The sequence below is a fragment of the Vombatus ursinus genome, unplaced genomic scaffold, assembly GCF_900497805.2.
Source record: "Vombatus ursinus unplaced genomic scaffold, bare-nosed wombat genome assembly UNPS02009994.1, whole genome shotgun sequence".
In the NCBI taxonomy this organism is placed as follows: Eukaryota; Metazoa; Chordata; class Mammalia; order Diprotodontia; family Vombatidae; genus Vombatus; species Vombatus ursinus.
This window is the reverse complement of record NW_020949772.1, coordinates 1,463,851-1,484,008: the sequence shown is the minus strand read 5'-3', so window position 1 is coordinate 1,484,008 and position 20,158 is coordinate 1,463,851. Positions and strand designations below refer to the sequence as shown.

The 20,158-nt window shown below is 40.2% G+C and overlaps 1 protein-coding gene across 1 annotated transcript in view; it reads left to right on the top strand.

Moving 5' to 3' along the window:
* The window catches only part of TMEM132C (transmembrane protein 132C), a gene marked incomplete at its 5' end in the record, with an annotated part of 349,892 nt that overhangs the window by 288,918 nt on the left and 40,816 nt on the right, over positions 1 to 20,158 (top strand). The gene's annotated exons all lie outside the window — the stretch shown is intronic.

Sequence of the window (20,158 nt, the reverse complement as noted above, 5' to 3'; positions counted from 1 at the left end):
AAAGAAAGAAAGAAAGAAAGAAAGAAAGAAAGAAAGAAAGAAAGAAAAAGAGAAAGGAAAGAAGGAAGGAAGGAAGAAAGGAAGGAAGGAAGGAAGAAAGAAAGAAAGAAAGAAAAGAAAGAAAGAGAAAGGAAAGAAGGAAGGAAGGAAGGAAGGAAGGAAGGAAGGAAGGAAGGAAGGAAGGAAGGAAGGAAGGAAGGAAGGAAGGAAGGAAGGAAGGAAGGAAGGAAGAAACCCCAAAACAGTTCTTACCTTCAAGGAGCTCACAGAAACTTCAGTGGTCCCTTCTACCCCTCATATCCTATGATTTTAAGAACTGTGGCTTCTACTTTCTTTGATTCTGTTGTTGTTGTTCAGTCATTTCAGTCATGTCTGACACTTTGTGACCCCATTTAGGGTTTTCTTGGCAAAGATAGAGGAGTGGTTTGCCATTTCCTTCTCCAGCTTATTTTACAGATGAGAAAACTGAGGCAAACAGAGTTAAGTGACTAGGCCAGGTTCACACAGCTAGCAAGTGTCTGAGGCTGGATTTGAATTCAGGTCTTCCTGACTTCAGGCCCAGCGTTCTGTCCACTGTGCCACCTAGCCACCTTTCTTTGGTTCTAATAACACATAATCCTAAAGTATTCCAAAAGACCTATGCTCTCATTTGGAAGTCCCCTCCTATAATAAAGATCATGTCCATGCTGTGTAATTTTTGTCCATGTCCTCCTATAAATCCGATCTGAGGAGTCCTCCCATTATGCTGGAGACCTTCTTTTATTTCTCCCAACTTCTCTAAAATGCCATGTAACACTCTAGATACCCACTGGTCATCTCTCATCCTCATGATGTGATCAGCCCATCTCTTCTTCCAATCAGACTTGATAATATCTTTCATTCTTTTTCTTTGGAATTGTCAATTCTTTCAAATTAAAGCCCAACAGTGATAAGCAAATAGTAAATCAGAGAATCCCACAAAGTCTTAGCATTTTAGCATGTGAGGGGACCTCGGTAACTATGAAATTTAACCCATACCCAAAAGGAATTCCCATTATAACACACCCACAAAAACCTGTAATATAGCGGAAGCCAACAAACATCCAAGAAGGGCATTCTACTTTGGGGCAGATCTAATTGAGGCAGCCATATGGCACAGTAGATAGAGTGCCAGACCTGGAGTCAGGAAGCCTCATCTCTCTGAGTTCTAATCTGGTCTCAGACACGTACTATCTGTATGACCCTGGGCAAGTCGCTTTACCCCATTTGCCTCAGTTTCCTCACCTGTAAAATGAGCTGGAGAAGGAAATGGCAAACCACTCCAGTATCTTCACCAAGAAAACCCCAAATGGGGTCATGAAGAGTCAGACATGACTGAACAACAACAACAGTAACAATTTGTTAGGAAAGTTCTTATGCCATTAAACCTAATTTTGCCTCTTTGCAGCTCCCTGCCAGATCACCTAGATCTGCCCTGACGGGCCAAACAGAAATCACATTCTTCCTCCATATGACAATCCTCCATGTACTTGAACACATCTCTCCCACCCCATGTTCCAGGATCTTCCTTTCCCCAACCTAAACCATCCCCAATTCCCTCAACCCACCATATTATGTCATGAATCCTAGGCCCTTAGCTCTCCTGGTTACCCTCTTCTAGACGCAGTCTTGCTTATCAAAGTTCTTCTTCAATTGTGACTCCCAGGTTTAAACCTAATCTCCAGATGTAACCCAGTGAGGGCAGTCTACAAACCAACTGTCACCTCCCTCTTCCTGGAAGCTACAGCCCTCTGAATGAAGAGGCATTAGCTTTTGTTTGTTTGTTTGTTTGTTTGTTTTGCTGCGGTATCCTCCTTCTGACTCATATTAAGAATGTAGTTCATGAAAACCCTAGGTCTTCTTCAGACAAAGTGCTCTCTCACCCTACCTTCCCCATCTTGTACTTATGAAATTAACTTTAAACCCAAGATTAAAGTTTTACACTTGTCCCTATTGAATTTTATCCCACTAGATTCAGCCCAAAGCTCTAGCCCAGGGGTGGGGAACCTGTGGCCTCCTAGGCTTTTTGACTGAGTCCAAGTTTTACAAAATGAATCCTTTTATTAGGGTGATTTGTTCTGTGAAATTTGGATTCAGTCAAAGGGCCACAACTGAGGCCCTAGAGGACCACATGTGGCCTCGAGGCCACAGGCTCCCCACTCCTGCTCTAGCCTGTCGAATCTTGACTTTTTTTGAATCTTGACTCTGTCTTTTTCTTTGTGTCTCTGTCTCTTGCTTGTTATCATCTCCAAAACTGATGCCCTAGTGTAAATCATTAACACAAATGTCATAAACACAAACACAAACAAAAAAGGTCAGGGTCACACAGAAATCCTTCAGGTCCTCCCTTGGATGCCTCCAACCCATTGACATTGAACCATTAATGACTAATCTTTGAGGGGACCCATTCAACCAATTCCAAATCCATCTAACCGTATTATCTCTAGCTGACATCTCTCTATTTTCTCCATTTCCTTTTCTATTGAATGAGGGACTAACGTTAGGTCAGGTCAAAGCAACAAACATTTATTAAGCACCTACTGTGTGCAGGCATTGTGCTTAGTACACAGAAAGGGGAAAAAACTGGCAGTTCCTGTCCTCAAAGAGCTCACAATGACCTCAATGTTCCTTTCCATCCCTCATATCCTATGATTCTAACAACTATAACTTCTACAAGAATAGTATGAGAATAGCATGAAACACTTTATCAAATGCTTTGCCAAAGCACAGACAGAATTCCCTTAATCTTCTAGTTTAATAACTGTCAAAAAGGGGAAATTAAATTAGTCTGTCATGACCCATCCTTACCCAAGTTAGGGTGGTTCTCTGCAATCACCCATTCCTTTTCCAGATGGTCACCAACCATCTCCTTAATAACCTTTTCAAAAATTTTTCTAAGAATCGAAATCAAGTCCATTGGCCTGTAGTTAACCGACTGTTTTCTTAACCCTTTTGGAAAAGTGGAACAATATTTGTCTTTCTCCAGTCTTTTGATAGCCCTTCCTTCTGGCATTCTCTTGTTCATGTGCTTTCAAATAACACTGACAATGTCTTAGTAATCACATAATCTGGTCCTTTCAGTACCCTGAGATACTGCTAGAGTACTCCTTTGGGGTAGGTGACATCAATCCATCAAGATCAGATATATAATATTCTTTTTTTTTGTGAGTCATCTCAAATATCAGCTCCCCATTGGCTATTTTTGTGATGTCTAGTATGGAGGTCATTCTCCTTGGCAGAGAAACTAGAAACAAAAATAGTACTGAACAGCTCAGCCTTCTCTCTGTCATCAATTATCATTGTTCTATCTACCCCAAACAATGGTCCTACCTCACATTGGATCTTCAATGTGAGATTATTAAATATACGTTAATACAGGAACAAGAAAATGTAATTTTTTTCTTTCATTCTTCCTCTTCTATAATCTCTCATTTCTCTTCTTTTTCTTCTATTGGTCAGTCTATTTCTGTATTTTTTGCATGAATCAACTTTGGCATGGCCCCAAAAAAACCATCAAACCAATGATTCTGCGAAAGTATCAACAAAGGGTCCATCCTTTTATTGGTGTGGAAGTTACCATGTGTTAGAGTAAATGGAGACTTGAGGAGAAATGGACAAAGGAATCCTCAGCACAAAGCTACGGGTGCACGCCAGCCTGGCACACAGAGGGCACTCAAAACTTGTTTTCTGATTTAATTGATTTGATTTGATTTGACCTCAAGAGAGAACAACTCCACCTTGTTGGATAAGTGTGGAGAAAGTTCATTCTAAAGCAGAACCATTGTTTTGTTTTTAGAATAATAGCTAAATGGGCATGCATGTCAGCAGTGCCCTTCCACTGCCTTTGTGGAAGCATTTGACATGAATGAAAGAGATACTTGGCTCCAACTTCCATTTTGCTGCTTTCCACCTCGCCTGATGTACCCCCAATCCCCAGCACACCCACAGCTCCCATGTGGCCTCCAAGGCCCACAGGGTTATTTGGCTTTTATCATTGACTCCTATTGTTTTCTGAAGGCAGAGGCTCTCAATATATTGTTGCTAAGGCTTTCGAAGGAGACTGACAGCCTTGGCTAATTTTTTTTGGGGGGGGAGGGCTGTTGGAATCCATCTCTCAAGTAGCTCTAAGATAGAAGAGAAACAAATAAGCAAATTTTCATTGGAGTTCAATTGAGTGGATTTTTCAGCCTTTGCTTATAAACATGTTGGTCCAGGAAGGTTTAAAAGGAGAGGCTATTACTGTTATTTTTAGAGAAATATTCAATTTCTGCCCCCAGGGAAATAAGTAGATTAGAACAGAAAATTACCTGCTGAAATAGCCCTTAGTGCCCCTAGATGTTAGCAAGAAAGCGCGAAGTGTGACTCAAATGGAATTCATCCACATGGTTACTATGTACCATGATTAGTATGTGAATATGCCCAGCTTATAAGGAGTCATTGAAGCAGTAAACCCTATTGCTACCAGCCTAGTTAACAGAAAGTGTTAATGGGGCTTCTGAGAAGCTGTTGACGGTGACATGCCATCACTCCCTAATGCAAGGTTCCTTTGCTTTCCTTCCTTCCCTCCCCCTTCCTTCTCTATTCTCCCACTTCCTTTCTTTTATTCCCTTCCCTCTCACTTCTCCACCCACTCCCTTAGCTATGCCTTCAGTCATGTCCTAACCATAGTAGAGCCCTCTGGGCTAAAGAAGTTTGCTGACCTTGGCCTCCCAAGTCATTAACCTCCTCAGATGCCATGGTCTGAACCTTCACTCCCCTCACGCACAAGCATTCAGTCTCCATGATTCAAAACTTGGAAATTTCTCCCTCTGATCACAACCTCCCAATCTGTTATGTCCCCTCTCTCCCATTTTCCCTTTTCACCTCAAATTCTTGCTTCTCTCTCTTTTTGCCCAGTTCTCATTCTTGTTCTGGACTCACTTTCTTTTCCATTCTCGATCTTGACTCTGTAACTAACTATACACTATCATTTGTCCTATATCCATTATCACATGTGACTGGCCATACTTCAACCCTGGGTTACCACCTCCCAGCAACCATCATTGCCTTTTCTGCCCTAACACTCAGGCTGTTGGGTGCTACTTGAGGAAATCACACAACCATGCCAACTAGATCCACCAAAAATTTGTTACCTGCTGTCAATTTGACTGTTACCACTGCCCAGCAAACCTTTTACTCATTCTTAATGGGCTTTCTAGCCCATTCCGAACAACAGTAGTTCCAGACCTTCCCATTTTCCCCCCAGCCTCCTACATTAGCCTCTGTTTGCACTCAACAAGGTACCTTTCCTCCTACTTAATAAGAAAGTAGAAAGTATTTCTTCTGCTGTGTTCAACATCTCAAAACCCCTCAGCATTATTCCTCATTCTAACTTTCTTTGCTCCTGTCTCTGATGAAAAGGTGGGTTGTATCCTTGCTGAGACCACTTCCTTTACTATGCTCTTGATTCCATCTCTTCTAGGAGCTTGTCCTTTTAAATCCCACCCACCCTCCATATTGTTCAGTGTTTCCCTATATACTAGCTCCTTCTTTGCTGCCTATAAGCATACTCAGTTCTCCTGCATGCTCCAAAAACCCTCACTTAACTCTAGCATCCCTTAATCAGTTGCCCTATATCTCTCCATTCTTCCACAATTGGACTCCCAGAAAAAACTATTTAGCCCCATTATCTCCATTTCCACTCCTTACATGCCATCTTCTGTCCTCAACTCTCAACATTTTGAATTCTCTCTGCCATTACCAAGAATCTCTTAATTCCTAAATCCAATGGTCTTTTCCCATGGTTCGTCCCTTTTTAACCTCTCCATCATATTTGATGCTGTTGACGACCACCTCCTCGTGGATATACTCACCATGCCCCAAGTTTCTGTAACATTCATCTCTTTTGGTTCTGCTTGTTTCATTATTCTTTCTCAGTTTTCTTTGCTGGGTCATTATAGATGCTCCACCCCTAATTGTAAGTATTCCCCATGGCTTTGTTCTGGATAGCTTCATCTCTCAAAACCCTATCTCTTCATGATCTCACAGGTTACCATTAATTCAGTTATCATCTCTAGATGATTTCCAGAGTTATCATATCAGCCTTCCTCTCTCTTGAGCCCAATGCCCATATCACTAACTGCCTGCTTGTTCTCTGTCTTCCCCTGGATATCCATAGATATTTAAAACTCATCATATCTAACATAGAGGTTGTTATCTTCCTGCCCTAGACTCACCTCTCTTCTAGGCTTCCCTATTTCCACTGAGGGTACCACCATCCTTGCAGCCCCCCATCTTTCTCACCTCATCAACACCAGAGACAGCATGGCCACAGAGGATGGAACACTGACTCTAAGGTGAACCCAGATGGCTCCAGAGAAGAGAGTGAGACTGGTGACCTTGCACAGCCCTTCTTCACTTAAATCCAATTCACTTGCATGTTATGGCATCACCTCCCAGATGTCATAGTCCTCTTTGAGAAAAGAACAAACAACAACAGCCTGCCCACATTAGATTTCAAGCTCCTTGAGAGCAAAGACTGTCTTTTTTTGAAAAATTGCATTTGTATCCCCAGTGCTTAGTATGATGCTTGGAACATACTAAGGTGCTTACTAAAGATTGACCCAGTGATTCTTTCTCCTCTAGTAATTCTCTGAGGCATCCAGATGGCCTAGGGGAGAAAAGTGCTGGACTTGGAGTCAGGAAGACCTGAATTGAACATGTCTGAGTTGAACCTTCAAGAACGTGGGGGATTCTAAGAGGGCAACATGGTATAAAAGGAAGGCCAGAATAATTTGTATTGGGCATAGGACCATTTCACCTGTCTCAGCCTTGGTTTCCTTATCTGTAAAAACTCATAAGGTTGTCATGAGGCTCAGATAAAATAATATGTATCCAGGTCTTTGTGAGTCTTAAAAATCTATATAGACATTAGTAATTATTATGACAAGTTCAACAAACATTTATTAAGTAACGATTACGTACGAATTACTGCGAGGCACTGTGCAGACCAAGACAAAAATAGCCCTTCGGCTCATAGAGCTTTTGGCCAAGGTCTTCTCCAAACTGGCCATTCTGAAGGCCATCTCCATGCCTTGACATAGCCTTGAACTCCTCGATTCTACCTTTTTTGTACCCTTGACTTTCTTCAAAGCTCAACTCGGATGTCTCCTCTTCCTTATCCCTCCTGTTTACGGTGCTCTCTCCCTCTCAATTTATTTTATATTCTTATATATTGAGCTATAGATTTGGGACTAGAAAGGACCTTTGAGACCACCAAGTCTAGTACCCACATTTTACATGTGGAGAAATAGGCACAGATGGATTAAGTGAATTATCCAGGGTCACACAGACAGTGAGAATCTAAGGCAGTATGGGAAACCAAGTTTCCAACACCATACTAGGTGTCATTTAATCCTGGTAGAATATAAGCTCCCTGAGGGCAGAGACTGTCATTTTTGCCTTTGTACCTCAAGAGTCTAGAATAGTGCCTTGAATATTTGAATTGAACTGAATTCCATTTTGTGTGTGTATATATAGATAGATATAGGTTATATATACACATGTGTATATATAACATATATTATATTATATACATATATATAATATGTGTATATATAATATGTATGTAATGCAGACACACAATGTTTCCCAGAAGTCTTGGAGCAGCTTTAATAGCTTAAAACTGGATTAAGACTTTTGGGACACTATGTATAGTTGAATGAATCAATGAATGAATGAATGAAACAGTATTTATTTAGTACTTATTATGTGTCAAACCCTGAGCTACAAATAGGAAAAAAAATGGATTAGCTTATGTTCTCAAGGAGCTTATATTCTAATTGGAATGGAGATCATACCTAAAAGAAAGTTCTACAGAAGGTTGGATGGACAGATCCAGCAGTCCTAAGGATGCAGTAGTTATTCAGAAGTGCTTAGAGGAATGAATCTTGAATTAAGTGCCCACGCTTAGAAAAGCCTAAGAAATCCTCCCAGAATGACACACTGCAGCCCTGGGAGAACAGAGATGATTGTGTATTCAGGGACTGCTCCTGTGGTCATTAGTTACTGTACTATGAGGAGATCACCAATTGCTATGCTCACAGAACACCTTTCTGTAGGGAGATTTGTACTGTGCAATTTAGACCCTCATTTAAAAAAGTTCATTTACTGAATTTACAATGCAGCAAGCCTGGCTTTTGGGATATGATTCCAGCTAATGGGTCCCAATGCAGAGCTAAAAAAAAGGCATTTGTGTGCCTCACTTTTCCCCTAGTGACAAAAGATGCCTCAAGTTAGTTCAGCACATGCAAAGTGTCTGAGCTTGTTTCACAGCCTGTTTTTTTTTTTTTTTTGGTTTTTTGGGTTTTTGTTTTGTTTTGGTTTTTTGGTTTTTTGCCCCTAAGCTACAGCTCCTGTCAGCATTACCATTTCTTTACTACCAAATTTACTATTGATTTTATGAGCTATAAAAGAACTTGAGAGCTTTAGACCTTCATGCAGTGGTCTTCATCTTTTGAAGTAGCCTGGAGAAATTAACATTGTGCTAAAAAGCAGGAGCTGTCAAAGAGATCTTGTTTGGGGTACAAGAACCTGGGCTTATATTTTGGCTCCACTACTTATGACCTTGTAAGTGGGTGACCTTGGGTGAGTCACTTTGCCTCTGAGTCCGTTTCTTTAGTGATAAATGGAGAGAGGCTAGTGTCGATTAAAGAATGGCTAAGCATATTGTGGGATGTGAGTATATTACCATGCCATCAGGAATAATGGAGGTGGAGAATGAAGAGGAGGACTTGTATGGACCAATACTGAGTGAAGCAAGTAAAACCAGATAATAAATATGCACAATAACTACAGAGCTGGAGAGAGACAGACAGAGACAGAAAGAAATAATGAATGGATAAATAGATTTATAGGCAGGAAGATAGATAGGATAGATATGTAGGTAGACTGAAAGATAGATTTATAGGTAGGAAGATATATTAGATGATAAATGGATGATGGGTAGATATGTAAGTAGATAGATCTGTAGGTAAGTAGATAGATGATAGATAGGGAGAGAGAGAGAGAGAGATGAATAAATAAATAGATGAAGGAATAACTGAATAAATCCACTAGCGAACCACTCAACAAACAAGTAACATTAAATTTTTTTAAAAGAATGCCATGCAATTGTGATGGCAAAGTTTGAAATGAGAAAATGCATTTTGTCTCTTCTTTGCAGAGGCAGGGGACTATGAATGCAGAGCATTGCTTTTATCAATCAAATCAATAAACATTTGTTGAGTGCCTACTCTATGCCAAGCATACAAATTCAATATATGAAACGATCTCTACACACAAGAAGTATACATTCCACCTTAATGGGATTGGTGTTGAAGATACCCCTTCTTACTTGAACAGAACCAATATTCTCACTTAAGAATAATTTCTAACCCATAAAGCTAACTGTGATCTCAGGCAGTGTTTTTTTTTCAAAGTTGGCCCAAGATCCTCCATTTTTTATACATATATACTTGTTTATTCTTGAAGGAACCACATGGCTCACTCACAATGATGCCCTTTGCCAAAAGACTAGATTATACAGACATACTTTTCTGCTCTGTTGCTAACTGAGTTGTTAACAGTTGAAGTGTTGAGAACACTACAAATGTCAAAGCTGCTAAAAATGATGGTAATAGGAATGGGTAATGAGAAATACACACTACCCAGGGCCCAATTAGATGCCTTAGTTACAAAGAAAGTTGAAGAGGCACTTTGGGGCTGTTTTTCACAGGAACATAGGTTATCAGATAGACCTGAAAAACTGAATATTGTTAAATCTTTGACTGAATATCTGAGATCAGTCAGTCCTGCATGAATCTTGTTCATTTAAAATCAACTGGAATGAACCCATCAATCCCAAAACTGGCTGACACATAAAGTTAATAAAGAATTATTGTTTTACCAAAGAGTCATCTTGGTGATTTAGTCTTCCTTTGAAGGAGATTTTAAGTTGATCACACTGATTGCTTGATTCACTTTCTGACTTGAATGGAGTCCACATCATGTACCTACTATGTGCAAAGTCATTGAAGATTCAAAGGCAATTCAATTGAACTCAACAAGCATTTGCTAAATTCCTGTGAAGTGCTATGAGCTGGAGATACAAAGGAAACAGCCCTTCCTTCAAAGAAACTTCCATTCTACTTGGTCATTGGATCATAGGGTCATAGGACAAGGCCTGGAAGGAACCGCATAGGTCATCCCAACCAACTCTCATCATTTCACAGATGAGGAACTGAGTCTCAAAGAGGTAATGTGACTTGGCTCAAGGTCAAATAGGTAATACGTGTCAGAGGCAGGATTTGAACCCGTAGTCCTCAGAAGAATTCCTTTGGGGTCATTGTCATTGACCTCCACCTTTGCATCCTTTCCCCTCGTTGACTGAGAAAGCAAGATGTTCTGAAACCTAGAACCAGACCCAGTTGAAAAGCCCATGAAGTGATCCTAAAAGTTATTTTTGATGAGTGCAACCTGTTTAAAGACCAGTTGATTTTGCCTCAACGTGAACCCATGAATCTCAGTAGAATTAGGGAACTATTCATAGCAACACCTAGAGGTGAAAATCCAACTTCAGAACTTAATTGCCTATGGAGGCAGAGCCAGACTCCATTTAGAGATTTTCTGTATCACAGGCTAATAGTGTCATTGATTTAGTGTTAGAATAGACCTCAGAGGTCAAGCAGTTCAACCCCCTCATTTTAAAGATGAGAACTTTTAAGGCTAAAGAGGTTGAATAATTTCCCCAGGTGGCTGCCTAAGACCTCACGGCTAAGAATTGGCAGAGCCTGAATCTGAACCCAGATCTTCCCACTCCCAGTCAAGTGCTCTTTCTGCTGCTTACATTGCCTCCACCTTTCACATCACGTAGCCAAAGAATACTTACTACTGATCTTCTTGACAGCAAAGACTATCTTGTTTTTCCTATCTGTATATTTATTATGTGTGTATATCATTTAATCATATGTTAACATATATTTATTTTTTTCTATCTGTATATTTCTATCTTAGTATATTTTTTGTACACAGTAAGCCCCAACTAAATATTTTTCCATTCATTCATTCACTCTCTGAATAATCAGCCTTCTCAATCTTCTCAATCAGAATCACAGATTTAAGGGATGTTTGTGATCCTTTAGTTTAGACTCCAAGCCAGGCTTAAAAACACTGAATAACCCATCCAAGATCAAACATGAAATGAAAAGCACAGCCAGGATTAGAAGCCAATCTTCAGACTCCAAAATCCAGCACTCTTTCTCCTTTGCCTTTTTATGTCCTTAGTTTGACTATTCCCTAAAGAAGGCAACACCAAATTGTAGGTGGCATATGTTCAACAACTCAAGCTGGTGGGATTCTAGGTTGGAGAGGTGTGTACTCCCAGGCTCTGGCTCTGAGGAGCTGAATCCCTCAGAGTCACTGAAGAAGAGGCTGATAGGAGAAAACAAAACCTCTGGGCATGACAAGCAAGGAAAGAGCAGGTTGTTCTGACCCTGAATCTTCAGCTGCAAAGAACACGACGTTCTCATAAAGAGCTTTCACAAGGGACAATACAATTGATTTATAAGTCATGTTTTAACTTAAGTCAAATGAGCTGTCTGGAATTGGTTAGCTGGGCACAATGTTTTTAAAGCTTAGTGGGTCTAATAGCTGGGAGCGAATGAACTTGGGAAGGAGAAAACGTTTTTGTTCTGCACTATAAAATATATAGGGATACAGGGCAGATCAGGATCTGGACATGTGTTTATTTATTTGTTTGCTATGGGGAAAGACTGCATTCGAAAGAATTGCCCTCATTAAAGGTTCTCTCTTCTCTCCTGACTGATGCTGACATTTCTGCCCATGATTCCAACCTTAAACAAATCATTTTCCCTCTCTGGGACTCAGTTTCTTCATCTATAAAATGACAGAGTCAGACTAAATTATTTCTGTGGTCTCTGACAGTTTGGTGTTCTTTTTCTGTAGGTTCAGCGAGGACAACAGCTGCCCTCTCATTCATGTTGTGTCTCCCTATTGTCCAGAATAGGATGCCATGTGGTGCCAGTGGCACTTGAATAATAATTATAACAACAACATATATTTATGTAGCATTTTAAGGTTTGCAAATGACTATGCACATATGTACATGTATATATACATATATTATTTGTATTTACATGTGGATTACATATACATATCCTTCATGTATAAGGATAGCTCAGTGGCACAGTGGAGAGAGCACTAGTTCTGCAGTCAGGAAGACCTGAGTTCAAATCTGATCTCAGACACTTAACTAGCTCTGTGATCCTGGACAAGTCACTTAACCCCTATTTGTCTCAGTTTCTTCATCTGTAAAATGGGGATCATGGTAGCACCCACCTCCCAGGGTTGTCATAAAAATCAAATGAGATAATAATTGTAAAAAAAGCACTTAACACAGTGCCTGGCACATAGAAAGTGCTGTATAAATGTTAGCTATTATTATTATATACACATCTATACATATGCATAGTACTTTGCAAACCTTAAAGTGCTATATAAATGTTTCTGTTGTTGTTACTATATATATATATGTATGTATGCATGTATATGTACATATATATACATACACACACATATACACATATACATACACATACATATATACATATATAACTATAATCCTACTATATTTGTAAAAATGTATGTTTTATCTGTATATATATATATATGTAGTGTACATATATACCATGGAGATAATTTAGATATATATCTATGTGTGTATGTATGTATAATACTTTGCAAACTGTAAAGTACTACACAAATTTTTGTTTGTTATTGTATATGTATATAAAATATATACTATATAAAATTACGTGTGTGTCCATGTATATTATATACTATTCCTCATATCTACTATATAGTTATGTATACATGTATATGCATATTATATATATATAATTATCTCATTTAATCCTCATGATAACTCTGTGAGGTAAGTGCTAATATTATCTAATATTATCCCCATTTTACAGTTGAAGAAACTGAAACAAATAGAGGTTAAGTGACTTGCCTAAGATCACACATCTGGTAAGTACCTGAGGCCAGATTTGAACTCAGGTCTTCCTGCCTGCAGGCCTAGTTCTCTATCCGCTACCTGTCTCTAGCTAGGAAAGTGACAGACCAAACCAAAGCGATGAGCAAGGAGATAAGTAGAGAGAGCAGAGACTGGACCTCAGCAAGCAGGGAATGTGATACCTGTGTCCTGTCCTTGCTAAGGACTAAAAAATTCTGTAAATGCAAATTTACCAAGCATAATATGGGGATAAGAACAACATTTATCTCACAGGATTACTGTAAGGATCAAATGAGATCATATTTATAAAGTACACAGGAACTAGCACACAGTAGGTGCCTAATGAATGCTTGTTTCCTTCCTTCGTGCCCCAGTTTCTTTCTTTGGGCTCTTCCTAAAACTTTAATCTAGTTGAAACTGGTGTGACGTATGGTCTTTCCAGCCAGGATTAGAGGATTTCCATCTGCATTGTTCTTAGACAAAACTTGCCTACATGCAAGCATTGAAGAAATGATAGCTTATGGCTAGCAAGGGGGCACCCTGAAGAAGCCACTGAGTGTCAGTTTCTCAGCAATTTCCTGCACCCCTCCCTTAAGCTAGTACCAAACCCTGTGATTGGTGTGACTGGCACCTGGTCATTGGAACAGAGCTTTTGTGGAGACATGGACTCGTATAGCTCACCATCCAAGGAGGAAATCAAAGAACCTCAGGACCATAATGCAACTGGCCATAAATCAGTACCATTCTCAATTTCAAATCAAAATACAAGGATATGTGAGATGGCAGCATCAACAGCCAACAGTGTAAATATATCAAAATAGTCATAACAGAGGGAGATATACGAGATATTGGAATAAGTATTAGCATACACGCGCTGGCATCCTGAGGGCCTCTATCTCTTAGAAGGCTCCCTGCTCACATATCACTGGTGCTATGTGTGAGATGAAACCAAGACATGAAAATGGAACTCAATCAATCAAGGAGTTATTTATGATGTCCACTTTATGACTAGAACCATGGAAGACATGAAAGAAGGAGGCTTATAAAATCTTAGAGCTAAAAAGGACCTCAGAGACCCCTCTCATCCAACTCCTAATTTTTCCAGATCAGGAAACTGAGATTGAGAAAGGTGAAGCAGTTGGCTCCAGGTCACACAACTAGTTAGTGAGAGAGACAACGTTGGAACTCAAGCCTCTTGACTTCCACACTCATGCAGGCGTCATGGCATCACAGAAGGGTCCTGGACATGGAGTCAGAAAGACCTTGGTTCAGATCCCACCTCAGATACTTACAAACTGTAGAATAATCCTGAGTAAGGTCACTGAAGCTCTCTGTGACTCAGTTTCCTCATTGGTAAAATGAGAGATTTGGTCTCAATAGCCTCTCAAGTCCCTTCTAACTGAAGATCTATGATCTCTGGTATAATAACCATCTTGCCATCATGTGATGCTACTACTAATCTAATGTGCATAGTATGGATAGAGAACAAGGTCATCATACTGTCATATAATTAAAAGGAAAAAATATGTGGTTCATATTAAAAATGCAATAGGATGTCAAAGGAGAAGGAGGAGACTGAGGTAGCTGAGGGAAGTTAGCCAAGGAGTTGTAACTTGCATTGGGCCTTGAAGAAGTGGTAAGACTTTTGTGAAAGAAGAGAGTGCTCCAGGTGAGGGGGACAGAATGAGTGAAGGGATGGAGGAAGGAATGAACATGATAGACAGATGGAGAGATAACGATTCAGAGAAAGAGACAGAGCCAGAGAGATAGACAGAGACAAAGAGATACAGAGAAACAAAGGGAGACAAAGAGATAGGGAGACAGAGAGTGAGACAGAGACAGAGAGACAGAGAGACAGACAGACAGCAAGAGAAACAGAGAGAGATGAATAAACATACTTTCATTGCATCTGTTACCTAACAACCATTGGTTTGCCTCAACTCTCCATACATAGAGTTATTACTACACTAAATTCTGACTGTTAGCCTCCAAATGTACCCATCCTGTCATCTGCTTTACTTTCTCAGTTTGGTCCCTTTCAGAGGTTTTCCTCCCTTGAACTTAAATCCTTCTCCTTTTCCCCAGTTACGGACAATAAGACAAGGGCTAAATTTTTCTCTGTCTCCAGTACTGCGGCTTCCAGGTTCTTAAGCATCACTAGGAAACCTTTCAAATTCCAAGAGATTAATGGAGAAGGCCAAGATACCAACAATCCCCATCAAAAGGACATCTCTGTTCCCTGTGCCCTCTGTCCCAGGCCTTCAGAAATCTCAAATGACATCAATGAACAGAAAACAAGGCAGCTTCTGTGGGGGGGGGTAAATCAGTGAGACAACTGTTGGGTAGACACCTTATGACCTCACAGCACTCAGAAACAATTATAGTTGTTAGCTGGAAGTTTTTTTCCCTGCATCCTGTCTTCATTGAAAGAAAAATCTGGACGAAGACCGAGAGGTGATGGGTCCCTGTGATAGTGAACATACTTCACTGTATTTCCTGATCCTATTCTCCTTACTTGTCAGAAAGCAGTGATTTGGAAAGGTTCGTGGGACTTTAAGTGTAGGCATCACATCGTAAATCAGAGATGTCAAATATGCTGCCCATTACACGTGGCCTGCAACCCTCCTGGAGGAGGTCTGGAACAGATTAGAATGTGATTGGGAAGTATTTAGCAAAAAATAAAAATACAATGAAACAGAGATAACATCATATTTTAAAACTAAGTCAATACTTGGCTCACAAGGATCCTTAGGTATGATTTAGCAGCCTCATTTCTATTTGAATCTGACACTCACCGCTGGGGTGACATATAAGAGAAGCGCCCCTCCCTATCTATGGAATGTACTCACTGAATGTGGTCACACAGGATAAGGTTTTAAGGTGTCAGGCCCTGCGATCCTTTCAGGAGGTGTGAATTTCATTGATTGGGTCAAGAAAGGACCACTAAGATTGGCTGAACAAGCAAGCTCACCACACATCTTGGGGGCTTGAAACAGCTGGATGAATTTCAGCAATTTGAGTTGGAAAATTGGGTAGTCCAGGCTCAAGAGCACTATGTAAGGAAGGGCCCTTTGAGAGAGGTGGGGAGGAGGGGACTTTCTCTCCTCCCCTTTCACCCCATGTCATTGGAGCTACTGAACCAGTGGGAAGCAATATATCAAGTCAGGATCAGAAAAATACTGTAATACACAAATACAGATATTTTCACCCTAAAGAGGGAGTAGTGGAGTGGACAACACTCTCTCACATTAGTAGAAATACTAGACTTGGAATCCGGAGAGACCTAGGTTCAAACTCGGCCTCTGATACTTAGTACGTGGGAGATCACAGGCAAATTGCTTACATGGCCCTCTCTGAATTATGGTTTCCTCATCTGTAAAATGGGGTTGATAATGTCTCCAGTGCCTTTTCATAGACCTGCTGTGATGCTCAAGTGAAATAGGGTACATAAAGCACTATATAAATATCATGTATTATTGTTCACCACCCACATTTTGACCCTCCGAGTCAGAACTTCCATTTGACACACCCAATTTACTATTCCAGCTTTATGACCAATTGAATTTGGAAAGAAATCCTGCCATGCCCAGACCAAAAGTGTTGTGGCACCCTGTCATCTCTCCCTCCCCACCCCCCAACACCACCACCTGCCCACTTCCCAGAGCCATGCCACACTGTCAGCCAAGAACTGCCAGATCTCAGAGCAATTTGGGGTCCCAAGCTGCGCACAAGGAAGACATTTCCAGTACAGGCAGCATTTTGCATTGTCAGCTAGATAATGTGTGATTTATCACAGAACAAAATTCTATCCAACCATTTGCAGTCTATGTGGCCTTCATTGCAAGGGGCAAGAGAAAAAAAAGAAAAGAGGACTGGAAATTTTGCTTAGCCCTGTTTTTTTCCTTTCCCTCCCACCCCCCACCTCCCCACCCCATCTCCAGAGATGTCAGGAAAGTAGCTGTAATGCACTTTAGGAATCAAAGAACTGCTGAAGTGGCATCAGATTCCAACTTGAAATTAAAAGTTCTAACCCATCATCGGCAGAGAGAGGAGAATATATGTGTACATAAGGAGAGATGCTTAGAACTCCTTTGGGACTGAAAGGACCAAGAGGGAAGTTTATGGGGAGGGGGGGGGAAGGAAGTTGAAACTTCTCCCATGCAGGTCTCTACTGACTTGATTCAACTATTGTTGAGGTACTAACTCTTTAGTTTGGGGATTTTTTGAATCTTCTCTCTATATTCTCTGCTGGATTTTAAGGCAAGAAGACCTGCTCCTTAGTGGGTCCAAATGGGCCCATTCTGTCATCTGTCTTACTTTCTCTGTTTGGTCACTGTTGTTTTTTTTTTTCTCCCTCAAATTTAATCTTTCTACTCCTGCTTCCCAGTCATGGACAATAAGACAAGGGCTGAATTTTAAATTTTGGTTCAAATCCTGCTCCCATAATAGCCCCTTAAGCTATTCACTTAATCTTTCTGGGCCTCAGTTTCCTCTTCTGTAAAATGAAAAGGTTGGACTCAATGGTCTCTAAGGTCCTTCCCTCTCTAAATCTTGTTGTTGTTGTTGAATCATTTCAGTCATGTCTGACTTTTTGTGACTCCATTTGGGGTTTTCCTGGCAAAGATACTGGGATGGTTTGCCATTTCTTTCTCCAGCTCATTTTATAGATGAAGAAACTGAGGCAAATAGGGTTAAGTGACTTGCCCAGAGTCACACAGTTAGTAAGTGTCTAAGGCCAGATTTGAACTTAGGAAGATAAGTCCTCTGACTCCAGCCCTGGCACTCTATCCACTCTGCCACCTAGCTACCTATCTCCACATTTTAGGTCTACTCTGAACACATGTAACAACCCCAAAGTCAATTTGGAGAAGTAGGCTTCTTCATGAATCAGCAAGTCTTACCACTGTCAATAACAAAACAGAACATGATATAAAAACTATGATGCTATTACTGGGTGCCATCCATATGAATACGCCATCCATAATTCCTAACAAGAATCCGTTGACATCTTCTCAAGTAAGCATGGGTTCCTTTAAGTCAGTCCATCATTTAATCATGCTGCCTAAGATCTGCTGATATAATATTTAAGCTTTAAGTCATATGTCACACTGCCTCTGGAACTACTTTCCCAACTTCCACTTGCATTTATAGTATAGGCTCCTAGAGGGAAGTTGAATACTATTTTCTATAAGGAGTAAATCTAAGTTGCTGAGTTTTTAATACCATTATCCTTGAGCCCCCATTAGTGTGCTTCCCATTAACAATCAATCGTACAGACTTAATTACCTTTGAGCAAAGGTATTTATTAAGATTACATAATAAGAGAAGTTGCACTAACTAGCCCCTCCCCAAAAGTCTGGGCTTCACTATCCCCAAATTCACATTTTGCATCAGGAGAATAGTACTGAGTACTAAAGACATATAGTATATAGATGTGGCAAAGGGATAACTCACCGTTCCTGGTGATTGGAAGTCCTTTCTTAAATACTTAGATGACATTCTTCTGTGGTATAAAGGATCATGCTCCTTTTAGATGTTTGTTTCCTTTAACAACTAGCTTTATAAAAACAAAAAAAAACTAGCTTTATGTGTCCACCGCCATCTTTGGGAGTGACAGTGCGGTCTCTAGTATGTTTCTTCATAGCTGTATTATTTCCTACGGTTCAATCTCTGATGCCTGATCATTAGGGGACAGTTGGGTAGGAGGGAGAGGAGGGAAAAAGGGAAAAAAAAACTCTCTCCTTCCCCCAAGGGGATTCCATTTCAGGGGCCTAACAGTCCCATTCTTAAAGTTCTCCTTCATTAGATTATTTGAAAGGTTGACTAGGTCTCATTTTTTATTCATAGGTTCTATGGGTATGACTGAACCACTCAACTAATCACATTGCTTTCTTTCTTAACCTCATCAGAGAGATTCATACCTCATAAAGAATGTACTAGATATAAATCATCTTATTTACACATTTTAAAAGTTCATCCTTTCCTTACATTGATTATGTTATAATAATTGAGGTTGGAGTATAGAAACCCTCCTCACTTATATATGTTATTAAAAGTGCTACAGAAAGGATTCATACTTCAAGTAAGAATTGGACACCGTGACCTCTAAAGTACTGTCCAATTCCTCAGTTTCTATGAAAGCAGGACATTGAATTGCAAAATATTGTTTAATATCCCCATTTAGTCAACAAATACTTATTAAGTGTCTATTAGGTTCCAAGCACTGTATTAAGTATTGAGATTACAAAGAGAAAAACAGAACAGTCCTGCCTTCAAAGAGTTTGCACTCTATTTGGTGAAAATAATATGTATAAAGATAAGTAAATGGAAAATATAAACAATGTAAATTAAAAAATCACTATAGAGAGAGAGCACTAGTATCTGGGAGGGAATGTCTCAGGTAGAAAGGGGCATTTAATATAACTTTTAAAGAATCTTAGTGTTGGGGTCTAGGGGTGCTAGGAACCCTGAAATTCAAGAGCAAAAGATACAGGTCCTGCCTCAAAAGAATTTTATTCAAGCCTTCTTTCAGTCAGAGACAAGGTTTATTAAAACAATATTTGGGGTTGGTGAGATTCCTAGTGAGTCTGTGCTATTGGCCTGATTTTAAGAATGTTGGCATTTGTGATACTTCTATTGACAACCGGGCTAGATTTTTAAGGAATCTGAGCATTTGTGATGCCAATAGAACCGGGCCAGACCCTTAAGGAGTCTGAGCCATTTAGTAGGGGATAAGATGGACCTAATATACAGAAAGACTATGGCAGGGGCAGCTAGGTGGCACAGGGGATAGAGCACCAGCCTTGGTTTCAGGAGGACCTGAGTTCAAATCCAGCCTCAGACCCATAACACTTAATAGCTGTGTGACCCTGGGCAAGTCACTTAACCCCATTGCCTAGCCAAAAAGAAAAAAGGAAAAAAAAGGAAGACTGTGGGAACATTTGGATGTGATCAAGGAGTGACCAATAACTTGGGTTACTGGGAGGTAACAGAGAAGGACCCAGAAGGGCAGGGTGCCCCAGATGAACACTAGGGACCTGGGCTGCATGGAAGGGGTCTAAATGGAATTAAGGGTGGGTAGTGGCCAGG